Genomic DNA, 17525 nt, shown 5'->3' on the forward strand with positions numbered 1-17525 from the left:
GCAGGGGCGGCCGGAGAGGGCTCTCTGAGGGCCTCATTCATCTCCCAATGCTGAGGTCTTCCGAGGGCGGCCTGGTGCTGTGCTGGGTGGCGGTAGGTGGGGGGGTGCATGGCCACGGAGGTGCCCCTGGCCCAGCGGGCCAACTAGACAGGAAGTACATAACTACAGAGCCTTCCAGCCAAGAGGTCCCAGGCCAAAGGCAGACTCCCTGGGGGAGTCCAGGCAGGCTTCTCAGAGGAGGAGACACCTGATTTGAGAGATGGAGCATTCATTCAATGATGATGTGCCAAGCACCTACTCTGTGCAGGCTCTGAGGGTACAGCGGCAAAAAGGACAGATGGGCGTTTGCCCCAAAGTTCCTTCCCTTCCATCCAGCAGGGAAGTAGGAATTAACTCAGGAAAGAAGGGGAACATGGCCCCCCAGACAAGGGGACCAGCAGGAGCAGCCACATGGAGGAGAGAGACTGCATCCAGCTTGTGGATGGAGCCGAGAGGTTTGGTGTGAGGGGAGAGGGAAGTGGTTGGGAGATGATGCTGGTGGGGTTGGCAGAGAACAATAATGGAGGGGCTGGAACACCAGGCTAGGGTCTTAAGACTTGATCATGCTGGCAACTGGGAGCTACGGAAGGTTCTGAGCAGAGGGAGAAGTCACAAGGTTTCTTAGCACCATTACCATGCTCGACACATAAAGCAAAATAACCTCCCACCAGCCCTCCAGCCACAGGCACCCAGAGCCAACTTCTCACCCCTAACCCCTGGGCCTGGCTAAGAGAGCCCCCTCCCCGACGTGGACTTGAGCCTGCAGCTCTCCCTCCTTCTTGTTGTTCCAACCAGACTAAGCTGGTGCACACTAAGGAGGGGATGAAGCAGAGCCTCTGGGTCCAGGCCTCCAACCCTTCACTGTGAACGCCCCACACCATTTGCCTCTTGTGGGCTTTAAATGTTTTCATGCTATCCAGTTCCCTACAAAGCTCCGTCTTTCCCATACCGATGCTTGGCTTCGAAACCTCCCGGGCGCCCCTCTGACAACCCGTGAGTCCAGACTCTGAGTCTTCAAGGCTGGGGCCTCAGCATAACCCTGCTGAGTTCAAGATCATGAGCAAGACCCCAACAGAGTTCTCAGCCCTTAAAGTCTGGACTCCCTCCTGTCTGGTCCCCCCTGCCTCTCCACACTTTTCTCTTCCCACTGGTTCCGCTGTCCTTTCCCTGGGAACTCCAGCCACCCCAAACTTATCTGGGTTCTTCAACAAAGCAACGCTCTCCCTCGCCTCCAGGGCTTTGCCCAGGCCGGCCTCTCTGCCCAGAGCACCGTCCATTCCCCGAGGTGCCCCCTAACCTAGCTAACCCCTACTTCTAGCCCGAGGCTGCCTGTCACTCAGCCTCAGGGAAGACTCTCCTAATCGCCCCAGAATAGGCCAGGGGTCTTCAGAAGTGTTCTTTCAGACTCCATGCCTTTGCACATGCTGTTTCCTCTGCCAGGAATACCCTTCCCTCCACCCTCGGAAGCCCTGCACCTGCCCAGTCCCTGCCAAGTAGCAGCATCTTTATCTCCCTTTTACTGATAAGGAACCAGAGGCTCAGAGAGGTCACATCTGTTCAAAGCCACACAGCTTTGCCCTAGGATGCTACAGTGATGAGTGAATAGAATCCTGTAACAGCCACATGGTCTTGGGACATCACCTGGCCTCTCTGTACTTTGGTGAAATGGGGTACCTACTGCCTGCATAAGGTTGGTGTGAGGTTCACAGAAAAGCTGTACTGTGTGGCCTCCATTCCTTCACCCCCCAGGCCAATTAGTGGCTTTCACATGACCCCTGCAGCACATTCAACACTCGGTTCATTCATACATCAGAACCCTCCGCCGCCTGCTCTGTGCCCTGCCCTGTGCGGGGTGCTGGGGACTCGAGATAAATCTGGCACAGCTCCCCGCCCCCAGGCGCTGGGGGAGGGGGGGCGGGAGCCTAAGGGAGGGACCTCACGACTCGAGGTGTGTGTGCGCTGTCCTCACATACCTCTGCTCCCGACTTCGTATTTGTAAAAGTGACAACGACGCACCTCCCCGCAATGGGCGCTGGAACAGGGGAAATGTCGAAGAAAATCCGCTCTTTATTTTCAAAAACTTATTTTCACCGCGTCCTGAAATCTGAATATCTGACAGCAACCAACGCTCATCTCGTGCTGAGCTCTAGAAGCTGGGGAGTGGGGGGCGCACTGCGAGGGCGGTGCCCCACCACTCCTGAAGGCTCCGCCACCCCGATAACTCACCTCCACCCTGCTGCCTTCCCTACCCAGACCCCTGTTCCTACCCCATGACACCCCCTCGCCCCCGACAAACCAGTCCTCCTCACCTCTCCCTCCCTCGGGGTCCCCGGGTAACCCGGCCCCCCGCCGCTCTTTAAAAGCCCCCACCCCTCCATTGTCCTCGCTCCCCGCAGCTCTGCACGGCCGGCCCCGCCCCTCCGAGGTGGAGTACCCGTCCCGCCGGGCCCCGCCCTATTCCCGCTCTCCGATTGGCTCCCGCTGCCCGACGGCGGGGGCCGGGGGCGGGGACCTGGGCAGGCCCCACCCCTCGCCTTCAGCCCGGGCGGGGGCGGGGCCTCGGGCTGACTCCGCCCCGCTCGGGCGGGGCCGCGCTGGCCGGCGCTCGGGCGCTGGGCGGCGCTGCCTCGGCTCGGCTCGGCTCGGCTCGGGCTGCGGCTCCTGTGGGGGTGGGCGGCTGGGATGACAGCGGCGGCGTCCGCGGCTGTGGCGCGGGGCTGAGCGGGCGGCGAGCGAGCGGGGAGAAGAGGAGGAAGTGGAGCCGCGGTCGCGAGCGCCGGAGTCAGCCGGCGCGCCAAGGGCCGCCCAGTTTTGCAGAGCGAGCAGAGTCCGGACCCGGGAAGACTTCACGTCGGGCGCCGGCCGCCGCGGCTCCGCGCCCCGCCTGCCCAGCCTGCCCCAGGCCGGCTCCGCGTCGGGACGCTCCCCGCCCCGCGGTCCGGGGCGTCGTGGCCGGGACGCCGCGAGCCCCAAGCCTGAACCGTGCACCGGCGCGGGACGCTCCTGGGCCCCACGGGGCCATGGCTGCGGGCTCGTTCCCAGCCTCTCGGTAGTGTGCGTTGGAGCGCCCAGCACTCCGCCAGGGGTTAACTCAGGGCGCCCCCAGCCTCCCGACTGAGTGCGGAGGAGCCGGCGCGCCCCCAGCCTCCGGTTCCCGAGACCCGAGCCTTCCGCTGCCTCCGACCCCGTGCTTCGGACTTGGGACCGTGCGAGCGCCCAGGAAGCCCCGGTCCGGGTCCAGCGCCCCGCGAGGGGTCCCCGGCGGGCTGGACAGTCGTACTGAACCGGTCTGGGCTGGTGCTGCGAGCCGAAGCGGCCACCTTCCTGCCGCCCCAGGCGAGGGGCTGGGCGCTCGCTCCGCGGAGAACACAGGTGGCCCCTCTGCCCCTGCAGAGACCGAGAGCTGCAGGTGAGGGCGGCGCGGATGCCGGGCAGGGGCGGCCTGGACCCACCCCACGCGGCGCCGGGCCGGCTGCTGGCGCGTGCGGGGCGCTAACTGAGGCCGGAACTGGCTGGGAGGGGGCGCGGGGAAGGGAGAACATCAGCACTTCTTGAGCGCCCATTGTGTGTGGGGCCGCGCCCCGCCCTTGCGCAAATGGTCCCTCATTTAAGGCTCGCTACTATTCCGTGAGATAAAAGGTGTTGTGTATCGTTATGGGCGCTTACAGATAGGGAAACTGAGGCTCCACGGGGTTGATTGACCCTACTCTTTTCACTCTGAGGATGAGACTGGGGAAGAAGGTTAGGGTGGAGAGGGAAAGAAGCAGAGAATGAAGAGAAAAAGAAAGGAAGTGGATAGCTGCCTGGCAGGAGAGGGTAGTGGGGAACTGGTCAATGTGGGGCCGCTGGAGCATTCAAAAGCTGATCTGAGGCTGGGGAGGTGGCTTCTCCTGGCCTCCTTCTCCCACTACGTGGCCATGTCACCTCCCAGGAAAGGTGACCCAGAGTTGAGAGCAGAGGTGGGAAGCTTCCTATTTCCCCAGCTGTTCTCTCCATGGGCCCAGGACCGGAGAGCAGTGGCACCTGGCACCTGCGTGCCACACTCCAGAGTCTCTAAGACACCCTGGAGGTCCTGAGTCACCGCTTATCTGTTGGGGAAACTCCGTGTAGACGTTCCCAAGTCAGAGCCCATGAGAACTGAAGGAGATGGGGTCCCTCAGCACTCAGCCAGCTCACATCTTTCAGATTACTAACAGGGACACTGAGGCTTGGGGGCCGTGGGGGAGGAGGGGTGAGGCTGAGCCAGAAGCACACAGAAAACCTTCTGAAACACCCTTCAAGGTATCCCCTCTCCCACCCCAGTTAGCATCTTCTGGGTGGATGGCTGGGGTTTTCCTCACACCTGATGTGAGGTCAAGATGACCACCTGTGAGGCTCTAGTGAGAGCCTGTGTGGTTAGCGCTGGGGTCTGAGACATGCGGGCGGCCATAACCTTTGGCTCAGAGCCTCTCCTGGACCCAGGAACTTGCAAGACACCTCTGGTCCAGGAGGGGAGGGGCTTGCTCGAAGTCTCAAGGCTGGGGCTGCCAGGGCGGGGGCATAGTCCCAGGTGTCTGGATTCCTAGGCAAGGCCTCGGGCTGCTGCCCCTGGGGCTGTGCAGGGAGAGGGGTGTCGTGAAAGAGTCTTTGGCATGAACTCTGGGCTCTTGTTCTGGGGGGCGTGGGGGCGGGGGGTTGTGGTGGACATGGCCTTGGTCTGAGCCCTGTGGTTGCCTGGGACTAGTTAACCCGTGCTGTGCCTAGCTTCCTGGAGTCAATAGGAAACCTCTTTGGAAAGCCCCGGGGAGGTGGAGGAGGCTGGAGAGTTCAGCTGAAGGCTGGAAGCTCAGTCGCTAGGCGGGGAGGGGTTGGGACAACTGGAAGGGAAGGTGACTGAGGGGCTTGGGGTTCTCCCCCATCTGTGGGATTTCAAATTCTCCTAATACTCCATGATCTAAACAAAGCTCCTCTCCGATGAGATCATTTCACACCTGTGATCTCATGTCATGGTATGGTGGAAAGAACCTGGAGTGAGGTAGAATAGAGTTGGGGAGCCACCTGGGACCTCTCGGGTGCATCGATGGCTCCAAGCCTCACATGTAAAATGGGGCCAAGGCAGGCTGTGCGTTACCTGCTCAGATAATGGGGCCATCACATCCAGTGAAGTGTCAAGTGCTAAAGAGTTTTTTGTGTTTGCCAAGACTGGGCTTGAAACTAATGGCACCTTGTGTGGAAAACTGAGGCTCAGGGAGGTGGAACCACTTGCCCAGGCCCTTTGGGTTAGCTGTGGAAACTGAGTGCTGACTGCCTACCAGGTGCCCTGGGAGTTACCCTGGTGGAAAAGGAGTGGACTGACTAGCTCACAATTGGGTGAGCTAAGCGGCAGGCTAAAATGAACGCACAGACAGCAGTAAGTCAGACAGAGCGGGCGGGCGTGAATCTGCTCTGCCTCCCACTGGCCAGATGGTACTGGGCAAATAAATCGCTTTCACTCCTCAGAGCCCCAGCTTCTCTGTAAATTAGGATTCCTCCTTTACAAGGTTGTTGTGAGGATTAATGAGATATAAATATACAGTGCTTGGCCAAATATCTCTTTCCTTTCCTATAAGGAAAACAGGCTTGAATTTGGACCAGGAAATCTTGGAAAATTCTCAGACTTGCCTTGGATGAAAATGCGGAGTACTGTTGCATGCTTATAGTCCTAGGTGTGCTCAGCTGGGGCTCCTGTATGGGTCGGGCTCCCCTGTGCCTCCTCTCTGGTACCACAGCCCTCTAGAATCTGCTTGGGGACCCTGGGCAAGAGGCTCTGGATTCTGACCCCCTACCCCAGGACTGTTGGCTTCCTCTGGTTGTGGGGGAGCTGGTGTGCATTCCCTCTGGCCCATTGTCTGGCCTCCCTAGGCACAGAGGTGCAGTGAATAATTTATGACTCCCCTCGCCCTATGAGGCGGGCTCAGGGAAATTGCTCTGGGCTCCACTGAGCTTCTGAACCCTGCCAGAGGAAGTGAGTGGTTCCAGTCAGTGCTTTTAAGTCTTGGGTATGGGGAGGAGGGAGGGCAGGACAAGATGAAAGTGGTCTATGATCAGACCTGGCTCTCTCCTCTTTGGGGGCAAGGTGGACCCACAGGACACAATGGAAACCAAGCTAGATAGCTAGGATCAAGCCATGGACCTCTGATTCCAAGTGAGTGGTGAGGGGTAGCAGCAAGGGGCCCTTGAGGACTGGAGTGCCTTGGAAGGCTTCATCAAGGAGGGTGACTGGGCTGGAGCTGGAGGCACCTAGCTGTAGAGAGTGGGGCTCCTGACATCGGTTCAAGGTGGAAAACTAGTTATGCCACATACTCACCCTGAGACAGTGGGCAAGACACCTGACCCTGCCAGGCCTCTGTTTGCTCCTCTGTAAAACAGGGTAGTTATGGGTGACCCTGAGGTCACATATGTAAAGTACATGATATGATAGGTACCTAGAGAAAGGCTGCTTCACTGTGAACATGAACCATGGGTGGGCTAACCTTGGAGGAAGCGGGACAGTGTAGTAAGCAGAGAGGTGGGGAGACTCTGGGGTGGTGATGCTGGGGTTTATGGGGTCAGTGAGTGGTGTGGAGAAGAGGAGTGAGTGACCAGATGGTAGACGGCCTTGAGTGTCAGACAGAATTCACATTTCAGAAAGCATCATGGAGTCCCCATTCAGAACCCTCTGTGGCTCCTTGCTGCCTGTAGGATGAAGACCAGCCCCCTTTGTTGTGCGTTCAAGGCCTTGCCCACCATAGCCACTGCCTGGATGCCTGGCTCATGGCTCGTCACGGTCTCCTGAACACACCATTTGTGGCCCCGTTGCTGCGCCTTTGCTTGTGGGGTTTCTGCTGTCAGAACCGTCGTCCCTGCCTCTTCTCTGCTCACCTCTCCATCTGTTGAGGCCCAACTCAGGTTATAAATTCACCTAGAAATGTTCCTGGATTACCCAACCCTCTGATCACACCCCCTCTGAATCTTAACACTTCACAGTAATAGTAATAAATAATACCTACCATTATATCACATTTTACAGTTTGTAGAGTACATCCACATAGTCATTAATAATATCATGATGTGGGGCCGGCCCTGTAGCTGAGTGGTTAAGTTTGTGTGCTCCGCTTCAGCGCTCCAGGGTTTCGTTGGTTCGGATCCTGGGCGCGGACATGGCACCGCTCATCAAGCCACACTGTGGCGGCGGCCCACATGCCACAACTAGACCTACAGCTAAAAAAAATACACAACTGTGTACCAGGGGGCTTTGGGGAGAGAAAGGAAAAATTAAAAAATCTTAAAAAGAAAATATCATGATGTGATATTAACAGTAGCTAAAGCTTTGTGTTCTTATTATGCTAAGCGCTTTATAGACACTCTCATTCACAACTCTGGGTGATAACTACTGTTATTCTCCAGAAACTGGGGCTCAGAGAAGTGCATTGTCTTGCTCAAGGTCACACAGCTAGACAATGGGGAGTGAGGAGTCAAGCCTGTGCTTCTATCTGCGACTGAACAGACAGCTCGACAGCTTTTAGAAGATGTCCTGTCTCTTCAGCTCCTCCCGAGTACCTCGAGAGCATCCTTCGCATGTAAAAAGCCTGGAAATGAGCCTTCTTCTCAAGGCTGAGGAAGGGCAGTGCTGAGGAGCATGGGACCCAGGAAGGACCCCTTGGCCAGGCATCTAAGGCCCTGGGCCCTGCGCTGGCTGGCTGTGTGGCTCGGGGTGAATCAGCCCCTCTCTGTGGTCCTGTTTTCCCGTGTCTATGGTGAGTGGGATGGTGTTCGAGCTCCCGCTTTCTGCAGTGTCCTTCGTGACCCTGGAAGGTGGAGGAGACCACAGCGTCAGGGCCAGAGGATGTGGTGTGGCGGGCGGTTGTGATTTTTGGCCTGGCTGCTGTCTGGGCCAGCAGGCTCTGTAGTTAGCTGCTGCCTCCCCCGAAGGAGGGTGGTGGCCTGGGCTGCTGGCAGCCTGGTCATTAGCTGGGCAGAGAAGACCCTATGATTGGGAGCCGGCTGGGCCAGGCCAGGTTGGCAGGGCTGGAGGCAGACTGGCTCCGCCACAGTGGGGTCATTGGCAGGGCAGCTGGCAGGGCAGCCGCTTCTCCTCCCTTTGCAGCCTCCAGGGCGGTGGCAAGCACCCCCAGCAGCAGAGCTCTGTCGGCCGTGGCTTGCCCTTCCTCCCGCTGTGGTGGTGGTGGAAGGGGAGCAGCAGGGATCCTAGCCAGGCCTGAGGTGCCTCCGGCTAGGAGCTCCCAGACTCCCCCAAGCAGGTGGATTGCTGCCTTCCTCCTGTGCAGATCCACAGCCCTTGCTCCCTCACTGTGGTCTGTGGAGTCGGGTTCCATGGCTCTGCTTCCCTTGCCAGCCCGTCAGAACTAGATTCTCTTCACCCCAGTCCTCCGCTTCTTACAGAGTGCCTGGCACAAGGTGGCAGCCACCCCCGGCAGGGGAGACAGTGCGAGCAGCCCCTTGGGCATGTCGCTCAACCTTTGTACCTCTGTTTCCTTCCCTGTAAAATAGGGCTGACAATAACAGTTGAGGAGGTTAAGTGAGATGACAGGAGTGAGGTGCCTGGCCAGGCCTGGCATGCAGGCGGGTGCTTCTTCAGCCTGAGTCCACTTGCCCGTCCCCTTGGCAGCCTCATGACCGAGTGGCTCAGTAGGAAGCTGATTGATTAGTTAAGCCCATGCTGCCAGGAGGGAGGGTGTGCCTGGTGGCAGGGAGGGCTCCCTAGGGGAGGACACTTTGCTGCCTGGGGGGCGCTCTGTGTCAGAGGGGACTTGTGGAGCTGCGAGTCCCACTGCCTTCCCGGTGAGCAGGCAGCTGTTGGCCGTGGAGGCCCCCAGCTAAGCTCAGGGCAGGGAGCAGGACTGGGGTGTCCAGGGGCCGGTTCTTCTCAGGCCGTGGCAGCAGGAACGGCCCAGTTGGGAGGAGCCGTTGGGGTTCCAGGGAGCTGATGTGGGGCAGAGAGTGTCCTTCCTGAAAGAGAAGCAGCGTTGGTCTCCCTCTCACACACGCCTTCAGAACGTAACAGGATTAGAGATTTTGGTCTGTGGGGGCAACACATTCAACAGGTAGGCACGTAGATACAAAACTTTCAGGGGCCAGCCTGGTGGCGCAGCGGTTAAGCACGCACGTTCCGCTTCGGTGGCCTGGGATTTGCCGGTTCGGATCCCAGGTGTGGACATGGCACTGCTTGACACGGCATGCTGTGGTAGGCATCCCACGTATAAAGTGGAGGAAGATGGGCACGGATGTTAGCTCTCAGGGCCAGTCTTCCTCAGCAAAAAGAGGAGGATTGGCAGCAGTTAGCTCAGGGCTGATGTTCCTCAAAAAAAAAAAAAAAAAAAAGATACAAAACTTCCAGATTGTGGACAGTGAGCTCCTGCGGCGGGGGCTGGTCCCCTCCTGGTCTGTGGATGGTGGTATAGGGTGATGCTCAGGTCCCAGCCATGTGCACACGCTCACTAGCCGTGTGACTTGGGCAAGTGATTGAACCTCTCTGGGCCTCAGTTTCCCCATCTGTAAAATGGGGACAATTATAGCACCTGCTTCACAAGGTTGTAGTGAGGATTAAATGAATTGTACATGTAAAGCACTCAGAAAAATGCCCAGCACGTAATAAGCCCTCAGTGCAGGTTAGCTGTTATTAGCTGTGTCTCCAGCGCCTAGCAGAGCGTCTGAAAGAGGACAGGTGGTCGGGAATGGAGTATGGAATGAATCCCAAGCAAAGGGCAGCTGCCCTGTGCCATCAGTGAATGAACGGGCTGGCCTCCTAGGGAGGGGAGGATGCAGAAGCAATGATGAGACGGAATGTGACAGAATGTAGCAGAGAAGGCCAGGGGTTGGTGTTGTCCAGTGCTGGGTGGGGAGGAAGTCAGGAAAGGCTTCCAGGAGGTGGTGTTCCCAGAGCTGAGTTTGAAGGTGTCATTTAACGCACACGCACACATGTGTACGTGCACACGCGCCAGCACACTGCTGTGAGGTCAGCACCAGGAATGAGTTCAGAAGGGAGTGGCTCCTGTCCCAGGGCAGCTGGCCAGGGGTAGAGCTTGGGCAGACCCCAGGTCTGCTGGACTCCACACACCTCCCTCTTCCCACCGCCCCTCGCCGCTGTCTTGCCTTCTATGACATTCTGCTTTGAAGGCACAAGGAAGGCGAGAAGGCAGGTGGGGAGGAAGTATGGGCCGAGGTCTGAGAATCCCAGCTCTCCCCAGGGCTGGGACCAAATCTCCTGTGAGAAGAATAAACAGGCCTCGCTAGGAGTTCTTTTATCTTCTTGCTCCCAAGGCACACCCACTGGAGAGGTGGTGTTCCAGCGCTAATCCTGCAGCTGTTAGCTTTTGAATGAATGGACTCTAGAAAAAAATACCATGAAGAATTCCTCCTACCCTCCCACCCAGGAGGCTCAAAGGGAAAGTTTTCTTCCGCTGACAAGGGAGCCAGGACCCCCCAAGTGTCTTAAAGGAGTTCACCGCACAGGCACCCTGAAGTCATGGTCCCTTCCGCTGCCTGCACTGGTGGCTGGCTGTGGGGCCATGTTGAGGACATGACCTCGTCCCTTATATTTTGCCCATTTTTTACCCCTCTTGTAAAATGGCGTCAGAGTAACAAAGCCCTTCTCTCCCTCCAGAGATGGAGGGTGGGGAGCTTGCAAGGTGGGTGAGGCGTTAGTGGGCGTCTGGGCCCATGGCTCTCAAACTTTGCTGCACACATTAGAACCATTTAGGAGGCTTAAAAGTCCTGCCTGGGCCCCACCCCACAAGCTGGGGCTGAACCAGGCATCAGTAGTTTTTAAAGCTCCCTAGGTGATGTCAATGTGTGGCCAAGATCCAGGACTACCTGGCCGCCCCCTGCAGTGTGCCCCTGCCAGCAACCCCAGGACGAAACCTGCACATCCCTGTGACGAGGAGTCATTGCTTCCAGGCTGCTCCCTCTGTGCTCCTGCTCTGCCTGGGACCACCCTGCCTGGAGAAACCGGGCAGTGGAAAGACTTTGCAATCCGATAAACCTGGATTCCAGCACTCCTCTGCTCCCTGCTTGTGTGTCTTCTCTGAGCCTTGGTATCTTCACCTGAAAATAGGAATAAGAATAATCTCTCTGAAGGGGCTGTAGAGACCAAACGAGGCCATGCATGGAAAGCATCAGCCGGTGCCTGCCACGTCAGCAGTCAACAGAGTGGCAGAGCCAGGCTGCACTCAGACCCTGGACTCCCCCATAGTGCTCTTCCTGCTGCCCCAGCCACCTGAGGCTGGGTCTCTGAAATGGGGGCTGGTGGGGGAGGGATCAACACCCAGTCTTGGGGCCCTTCCCTGTCCCCCTTGTCTCTGACAGATAAGACGAGGCGGCAAGCATTTTGTTTTGCTTGGTTTTGTTTGGATGACCACAGCATCAGGCTCTCCTTAACAATGAAGCCTTGTCTGAATCTGCTTGTTTTTCCAACCCGGACACCCAACTGCACCGCCTGCTCGGGGCCCCGTCCCACCTGGGAGGACTGAAGAATGTCAGCGGTGTTTTTTTCATTTAGGGGAGTGTCCTGGGGAGGCATTGGAGGCCTCCATCTGGCCCTCACCAACGATTGACCTCACTTAAGTCACTTGCTTCTACTGGAAGCCAGTGCAATAAAATTATTTCAAGGTAGCTGTCAGGATGGGTTTTGGAGGCAGAAAAACTTGCATTTGAGTCCTGGCTTTGTCACTTACAGGCAGTACGGCCCTGGGGAGTCATTTCAGCTCTTCGAGCACCAGTATTCTGAAAGATGCATAAGTGGGATGTGCTTCCTTGGGTTGTTCTGAGAAGCACATAAAGAGCTGGGTGTGTGGAGCTCAGTGCCGACCATATCCTGAGCACTCGGAAACTGTCCGGGGTTGTCCTCTGCCCCAGCTTGCTCCGTGTGCCGGGCCAGCCCAGGCTGAGACATGGAGGCCTGCATACTTAGTAACGAAAGAAGGCAAACTGCTCTTCTGTAATCATTTGTTCCAAGGCTTTGGGGAGTCTCTGAGGGCTGCTCAGGGGAAGACTGAAAAAAGGAGGTCACTGGTGGCAGTGCTCGGTCTCCTCTGCTCTGGCCCAGCCAGAGAGGGTGTATTGGCCCGGGTGGACTGCCCAGACAATAGGGGTGTGGCACCCCAACAAAGCAGAGTGCAGCATCGGGGCTGGCAGCCCCTGGGAGCAGCGACCGCCCGGGGCTGAAGTTGCAAGGGGAGAAAGTGGTCAGCTATATGAATGGGCTGCGGCCTGTGTAGTCAACCCAGGAGACCTGGGAGTCCTTCCTCCATCTCCGCTGGGGCTTTCCACTGGGTGAACCTCCCCAGAAGCCAGCAGCACGAAGCCCAATGCAGCCCAGTGAGATCAGCCTCCTGGGCCCCACGCAGGGTGGAGAGGGGGCCTGGAGAGGCACATGGACGGCGTTCCTCACCCCATCGGTTGAAAGCTGTGGAGTCCACTGGACTCACTCTCCTTGGGATGCGGTTTAAGGATCCTTTGTTGTTATTTGAGGATACCCCTTAGGAAGGGGGTCTCAGCCCCCACCCCAAAGACGAACCAAAGCTTCCCAGCTGCCACTCAGGCGGAGGTGTTCCAGGGGTGCCCGTCTGTCTATGTCTGCCTCACCAGAGGTGCCTTAGCACCTGTTTGAGATTGGTGCCCAGGCCCCTGCCCACCATGCCCACCACTTTGTCCAGCTCCACCCCACTTCTCCTCAGAGGACCTGGCTCTGAGTTTTCTCCAGCCTGATCACCTGAGCAACCTTCAATGTGCCTTTGTCCCTCTTTGTCAGGCAGTGTGGAGCAGTGGTTGGAACACAGGCTCTGAAGCCAGCCTTTCTCCTGAAATCCTGACTCCACCTTAGCATGGCTGGGGGACTCAACAGCGTGCCTCTTAATCTCTCTGTGCTGTGGTTCTGCGTCTTTGAAATGGGGTAACAGAGTGTCCCTGAGAGGGTTGTTGTGAAGACAGAATCATTGTGTAGTGCTCAGGACGGTGCCTGGTGGGCAGGAAGTGCCCAGTAAATGACAGCCTCTACCATCATCATCCCAAATAATACGGCGTGGCCCGACCATTAGTGCAAGGACAGGCAGTGTCACCGCCCTCAGTCTAGACTCTGCCCCGCTGACGAGGCGATGACAGTCTCCCGCAGCCTGGCCACATTGTGGACGTTCACCTGTCAGCTATCCGCCCCCCTCCCCCAGCCCTCTCTTCTGAGAATTGGCTTCTCATTCCATCAAGCCTCAGTTTCCCCCTCTGTGAAGGAAAGCAGTTGACTAGATGTCCCCAAGTTCTGGCCCTGGAGAAGGCGCCGGGAGCTGGAGGAAGAGGACTCGGGTTGTCCCCGCCCTGGAGGAGCCCTCGAGGCTGGGGTGGACAGGGCGCAGTCCAGTTCTGCTCCTTGCGGGGCGGCGGTGAGCAGGGACCAGTGAGAACAGGAACCCAGAGGAGGATGAGAGGAATCAAGGAGCCTCCGTGGAGAAGGGGCATTTGAAATGAGTCTAGAAGGTGGGCTAGGACCTCAGCTGGTCCACCCTGGAGGGGAAAGGTGTCCTCAGAAGGGGGGAGGGTAAGCATCAGGTGAGGAGGCGTGGCCCTGGGGCTGCAGCAGGCGTGGGCGTGCAGCGAGCAGAGCAGAGCGCAGCGGGGCCTCACAGGTGGAGGGACATGTAGGGAGAACATTCGGATTCTGGGATCAGGCAGACGCGGGTTTCAATACTGGCCCAGTTTCTTGTTGGTTCTTTGTGGGCAAGTGGCTTGGCTTCTCTGACCCTGTCTCCCCATCTGTGGAATGGGGGCAAGCCCTTCCAGGGCTGGGCAGTGATGTGCAGTGCTGAGTGTGGCTGAGGAGCCAGGCTGCCCCTTGACCCTGTGGCTGCAGAGAAATCAGGGATCCAAGGGGCCTGCCTGGGTCCATGCCTCCTCCCCCAAATCAGGCTACAGGTGGCTTCCAGGGGCCTTGCTAGGGACAACCTTATCTCCGGAGTGGGGCAAAGGTCACAGGTAGGCTGGTGTCAGGTGAGCTCAGGTGCACCAAGCAGTGGCCCCAGCCCAGAGATAGCCCTGGTGCAGCCACCTGACCAGCTCTCATTAGAGCTGACAGCCATCGGTGGCTCCAGGAGGTAGCTCTGGGCCCCCATCAGCCTCTGACCCGCAGAAGGGGCCCTGCTTCCCTAAGCCCAAGTGGCCCCCTGGAACCTGTGAAGACCGGGTAAGGGGAGTGTGGGGCCGGGCAGGCCTGGGATAGGCTGTGCAGGGGTACTGGCCAACGCTACAGGGCCTGTGCTGGAGTGCCTGGGTGTGGGATATGGGGAGAGCATGGGGTTCCTGCCAGGCAGGGAGCCAGAGGTACGGTCAGACGGAAGGTGTGTTGGGGTACATTGCCTGGAAGGCACCTGTGAGGCCCCCAGGGCATGGTGGCTTGGGGGCAGCTGGGCAGGCCTAGAATGCAGTGCCCTTTCCTTTTTTTTTTGAGGAACATTAGCCTGAGCTAACTGCTGCCAATCCTCCTTTTTTTGCTGAGGAAGACTGGCCGTGAGCTAACATCCATGCCCATCTTCCTCTACTTTATATATAGGACGCCTACCGCAGCATGGCTTGACAAGCGGTGCCATGTCTGCACCTGGGATCTGAACCAGCGAACCCTGGGCTGCCGAGAAGCAGAACATGCAAACTTAACCGCTGCACAACTAGGCCGGCCCTTGCAGGGCCCTTTCCTTATAGCCGGCCACCACGGAGCACCTCCTCTCCTCCCTGATGGGAGTGCTTGTGGCATCTCCAGCACTTGCCCATTGGCGGCTGAGGAGGAGCCTGGAGATGCCCCTGGGGGTGTGGTAGTGCCTGCTCCTCACAGGCCTTCCTGAGAAGGGAGGTACCCCGGCTTCTGAGTCAGTCCTGACTTTGAAGCTCAGTGCTACCTCTTTGAGCAAAGCTTTAAAGACATTGGGCAAGTCACTTAACCTCTCTGAGCCTCAGTCATTCACCTATAACATGAAGGTGGTGACCCTACCTTCCAGGTCTGTTTTGAAGCTAAAATGACGTGGTGGATGAGATAGCATCTTGTATCTGAGAGGAGACTCCATCATGACCACCCTCATCCCGCTCCCTTTCTCTGCATGCTGTCCATTTTTAATGCTGCCTCAGGAGGTTCCTTCCTCTGTCTGACTTAAATCCATTCTGCTGCAACTGGACCCTCCTTTGTCTTGTTGAGGGCTCTGCAGAGGCAGACTGAGCCCCTCCTCTACACAAGTGTGCCCCGTCAGTACCTGCAGTGAGCAAGGCAGCCAATGGAGCAACTGGGTGCTGGCTTTCACCTTGCGGCTTGGGGGCCCAGCTGTCAATGGCCTGTGCCTCCTGACCAGCGTGGAATGCGGGCGGGTGCGTCATCATGACTGTTCACACTGTGCTTGATCCATGCTCCAAAAGGGACAATTCTGAGGCAGTGGAGAAAGCCTTAGCCTGGGCTTAGAAGGCCCGGATTCTGGCACCCACTTGACCCCTGTCTTGCTGTGTGGCTTCCAGCCAGTTAGCAGCCTCTCTGGGTCACAGTAGGCCTGGAAGATGGCCGTGCGCTAGGCCCAGGTGTCTCCAGTGACGATATAGATGATTCTGCCTGAAGATTCTTTTCCTACGTCTCCCCACCTGGGCCCCAGGCACCCTGGGAGGTCTGCAGAGTAGGGTGCTGCCGGTGGCTGGTGGTGGAAGGAGCTGACTCTCATCTCTCAGACCAGGGCTCCCAAGGGTAGGCCGTGAGTTCAAGGTCAGCTGGGGGATTCCTGGTGGGTGGGGTAGCGCCTTCCTCCTCAGAGCAGGGATTTTGAGAGCCCGGATCTCCTCTTACCCCCTCAGCTGAACTCATCCATCCAAAGGTCATGACGTTTGAGTCTCTCCTTGGAGTAGATCCTTTCCCACGGGAGGGCTGCTATAATCCCTCGTCCTGTGGGTGGGAACCTGCAGCTCAGAGAGATGAAGCACTGGCCTCAGGACCCACAGCCTGTCAGCGGGGCATGGCGAGGGACCTGGAGCCCTGGATTCCGCACAGCCACATGGCACCCGGGCCGGGCCTGGCCCTCTAGGTCCTCAGCACGGGACTAGGGGTGGAGCACAGGAGAGCCAGGTGGTTTGTGGTGTGGGAAGGGCCCCATGGGCTTGCGGGGGGGTGCTCCTGGAACTGCTGCGTCCCTTTCCCTGGGAGGAAGTTGGCCAAGGAACGCAGTGGGTGGAGGGGTCGGGGACCCAGGAGTTCGGGGCTGCGGCTGGTTCTCAGTGCCCCTGTGGACTTCACTGTTTGGTTTCGTGGAGGAATCGGGACATGTCTTGTTGGCTTTGGACGCATTGTAGTTTACCTTTACAGAGCGCTGTGGTATCTGTGATGTCACCGGGTCCTCACTGCGGTCGTGTGTGGCTCGCTCTGGAGGGCAGGACAGGGCGAGCTCTGGAATCAGGAGACTGGCTTTCTATTCCGGTCCCCCCACCTCGTTCTCCCCAGCACTCGAGTACCAGCTGAGCGTCAGTGTACCCCCTCTGCGAAAGGGCCCCTCGTTCCCCCAGCAAGGAACTGGCGCCTGGCTGGCTGGCTGCGCACATTCGGCAAGACGGGGTCTGGACCCCTGGGCCAGTGCCTGCTGCCATGCAGTAGTTTTCGTGGTTTGTATCATCCGGCCCACTTTCTGGACGGGAAGATGGAGGCTCAGCGAGGGAAGGTGACTTGCCTGAGGTTGTGTGGTGATTGGCTTGGTCCTCTGGACATCCTGTCGGTGGCTTTTTTCTCTAACACTTCCCTCTCTGTCCTCAAGAGACCTGATACTTCCTTTATCCACACTCCTCAGTGTGGGACGCTGTCTGATGAGGCCTGTGTACCCCGCCCCTGCAGTGCCTAACAGCACCTGCCTGGCACACAGTGAGCACTTTAAATGTTTGCCCTATGTGTGACTGTCTTGACGAGTTAGTATAAAATGTGTGTTTCCAGGCCACTAAGGTCTGTGTTCCTGACGCTTCCTTCTGCTCCTGTCCCATTTGAAAACAGCCCTTTCATAGGTTGGGTTGGAAACCTGGGTGAAAAGGGTTGATCCCTTCCTCCAAGCACAGGGCCCACAGGAATGACCTCTGCGGGGCGGGCCCCGCCTTGCTGGGTGTGGAGACCGCTGGCCGGCCCGGTGCCCTGCACTGGTGCACCAGCACGGGCTTCTGCCTTTGCGGGTTTCAGGCTCCTCTCTTCCTGACCTTTCCGCTGCCCGCAGACCTCCCTCCAGCAGCCCTGCCCTTCTTCTCCCCTTTTGCTTCTGTGTGTGCATGTGCATGCATGTGTGTGTGTGTCCTTCCTAATTTGCTTCTGCTTGTTGGGGACTGAGAAATGGGGCAGCTGAGCTTGTTAGAATCAGTTCATTCATATCCATTCAACTAGCCATTCTTGACCCTGGGCCTTGCTGGGGATTCCTTCCATCCATCCATACATCCTGATTGAGGATTTCTGCAGTGGCGTGTGATCATTCGAGATGTGACCACACCTTCCT

At 58.0% G+C, this 17525-nt stretch overlaps 1 protein-coding gene across 8 annotated transcripts in view; it reads left to right on the forward strand.

Moving 5' to 3' along the window:
• Positions 1–2600: 2600 nt before the first annotated feature.
• The window catches only part of GDPD5 (glycerophosphodiester phosphodiesterase domain containing 5), an 85873-nt gene continuing 70948 nt past the window's right edge, over positions 2601–17525 (forward strand). For 4 of the 8 annotated variants that reach the window (XM_070624115.1, XM_070624117.1, XM_070624119.1 and 1 more), the window contains exon 1: positions 2606–3448. The gene's annotated coding sequence lies outside the window, so the exon portion shown is untranslated. Of the gene's footprint in view, positions 3449–17525 lie in introns of all 8 variants that reach the window. The other 4 variants (XM_070624116.1, XM_070624121.1, XM_070624122.1 and 1 more) reach the window with 3 other exon arrangements.

Source organism: Equus przewalskii, chromosome 6 (assembly GCF_037783145.1).
Source record: "Equus przewalskii isolate Varuska chromosome 6, EquPr2, whole genome shotgun sequence".
In the NCBI taxonomy this organism is placed as follows: domain Eukaryota; kingdom Metazoa; phylum Chordata; class Mammalia; order Perissodactyla; family Equidae; genus Equus; species Equus przewalskii.